This window comes from Erinaceus europaeus, chromosome 12 (genome assembly GCF_950295315.1).
Source record: "Erinaceus europaeus chromosome 12, mEriEur2.1, whole genome shotgun sequence".
NCBI classification, from domain to species: Eukaryota; Metazoa; Chordata; class Mammalia; order Eulipotyphla; family Erinaceidae; genus Erinaceus; species Erinaceus europaeus.
This window is the reverse complement of record NC_080173.1, coordinates 63,368,260-63,370,574: the sequence shown is the minus strand read 5'-3', so window position 1 is coordinate 63,370,574 and position 2,315 is coordinate 63,368,260. Positions and strand designations below refer to the sequence as shown.

Sequence of the window (2,315 nt, the reverse complement as noted above, 5' to 3'; positions counted from 1 at the left end):
GATTTGTTTTCTCTTTATTTGTGTCATCTTTTTAGTTGCTGCTGCTCCCTTTTCCCTCATTCATGGTTTTCTTTTGTATTAAATGGGTATCCTTCCAGTGATTTCATTTTATCACACTCGCTGGCTTCTAAGTTGAGCTCTTTTAGTGCTTTTTTTAAAAAATATTTTATTTTATTTATTTATTCCCTTTTGTTGCCCTTGTTGTTTTATTATTGTAGTTATTATTGTTGTTGTCGTCGTTGTTGGATAGGACAGAGAGAAATGGAGAGAGGAGGGGAAGACAGAGAGGAGGAGAGAAAGATAGACACCTGCAGACCTGCTTCACCGCCTGTGAAGCGACTCCCCTGCAGGTGGGGAGCCAGGGCGAACCGGGATCCTTATGCCGGTCCTTGTGCTTTGCGCCACCTGCGCTTAACCCGCTGCGCTACAGCCCGACTCCCTCTTTTAGTGCTTTCTTTAAGATGTATAAAGCAGGGCTGGGAGACAGCTTGCTGGTGGGGTGAGTGCAAGCTTTGAATGCTTGGGGAAGCTCCTTGGTTGTTGGAATGGTAATGTGGCTTCTCTATGTCTATTTTTTTAAGTATTTATTTATTCCTTTTGTTGCCCTTGTTGTTTTATTGTTGTAGTTATTATTGCTGTTGTTACTGATGTCGTTGTTGTTGGATAGGACAGAGAGAAATGGAGAGAGGAGGGGGAGACAGGGAGGGGGAGAGAAAGACAGAACCTGCAGACCTGCTTTACCACCTGTGAAGCGACTCCCCTGCAGGTGGGGAGCCCGGGACTCGAACTGAGATCCTTATGCTGGTCCTTGGGCTTTGCACCACCTGCACTCATTTCGCTGTGCTACTGCCTGACTCCCATCTCTATGTCTACTTTACATAAATAAATAAATAAATGAATCTGCTTGGGAGCGGTGGAATTGTACAGGTGTGAGATCTGTGTGCATAAACTTTACAAAGTACTCTTAACTTACAGTAGTCGGCCTTCAAGAAACTCAGTACCACTTCAGTGCAGTATAAGGATCGTATTTCCACTTTTCCCTCCTTGATTAAGAAGGGGCATCTCTGAGTCTCTCAGGAGTGCAGAGTCCACCATTTGTTTAGAGAACCACAGATAGGGATGTATGTGGTCCCACAACCACCTAGGATGAGGCATTTTTCAGCTACCCTGCTAAAATTGTGTTAAAAATTTCAGCTGTGCTAAAATTGGTAAAGCTCCACTTCTTGGAGATATAAATTTTCTGGCAGCCAGAGAACTTGGCCTTACAGAGGGCCTTAGACTCCTTTTTTTTTTTTTTTTTTGCAGATAGGTGTGGAGAGACATGATGGCCTGGTCAAGGTAGACTCTGTATCAAGCCCTGGAGCTTTACAAAAGTACCTTGATATCTATCAGGAGCCCAAGACTGGAGACAGCAGGTGGTCAGGCATGAAATGAATATTCAAAGGGAGGGCTGTCTGCAGGGTCCCTTAGGGCAACCTATAAGGAGCAGCAGGCTGTGGATACTACCCCAAGGTGCTGTTTGCACACTTGGCCCCATGGGAGGGAAAGGAGCATTAACTTGGTTGGTTGCAAGTATATAAGAAATTCTTTTAAAAATCTATTCCTTTATTTATTTTGGAGAGAGACAGAGAAATTGAGAGGGGCTAGGAAGATAATAGAGAGGGAGAGAGAAAGAGAGATATCTGTAGCACTGCCTCACAGCTTGTGAAGCTTCCCCTCAGCAGGCGGGGACTTGGGGGTATGAACCCTGGTCCTTGTGCACTGGATGTGTGTGTTCAACTGGGTTCACCACCAACTGATTCCCTTTAATACATCTTTATGAATGAAATGAAGGGGAGGAGGAAGCAGGTGGGATGCAGATGAGATAGGATTGGGCAAGAGGTTTTCATTACATAGGGCTTAGGTACAATGAAATTGCTTATAAAATTTTCTTCTCATACTTTACCTTGATAGTGCATCTACTTTGTCATGTGTGTGACCGAGGTGCCAGCCCTGTCTCCACTGCACCAGGGAAGCTTCAGTGCTGTGGTGTCCTTCTCTCTCCCACCATGCCTCAATCTGTCCTTATCTGAAAAATGTCCACCCTGAGCAGTAAAGCTTTGGAGATAACAACAAAACAAAAACAAGAACAAGGCAAAACAAAAATAAAGCAAAAAGTCTTCTTTTTAGTTCATGGAACTCTTTGGTTGTCTGGATAAAAGATTATTAAGTAGAGAGGTACAAAGGGTGTTCAAAATGGGAAGGGTGTGTGTGTGTGTGTGTGTGTGTGTGTGTGTGTGTGTGGTGGAGGGTGGGGAGGGAAGGCCAGAAGTTCA

General features: G+C 44.4%; 1 pseudogene; it reads right to left on the bottom strand.

Moving 5' to 3' along the window:
* Positions 1–1,448: 1,448 nt before the first annotated feature.
* On the bottom strand, positions 1,449–1,572 carry LOC132542293 (small nucleolar RNA SNORA70; annotated as a pseudogene).
* Between the last annotated feature and the right edge of the window lie 743 nt (positions 1,573–2,315).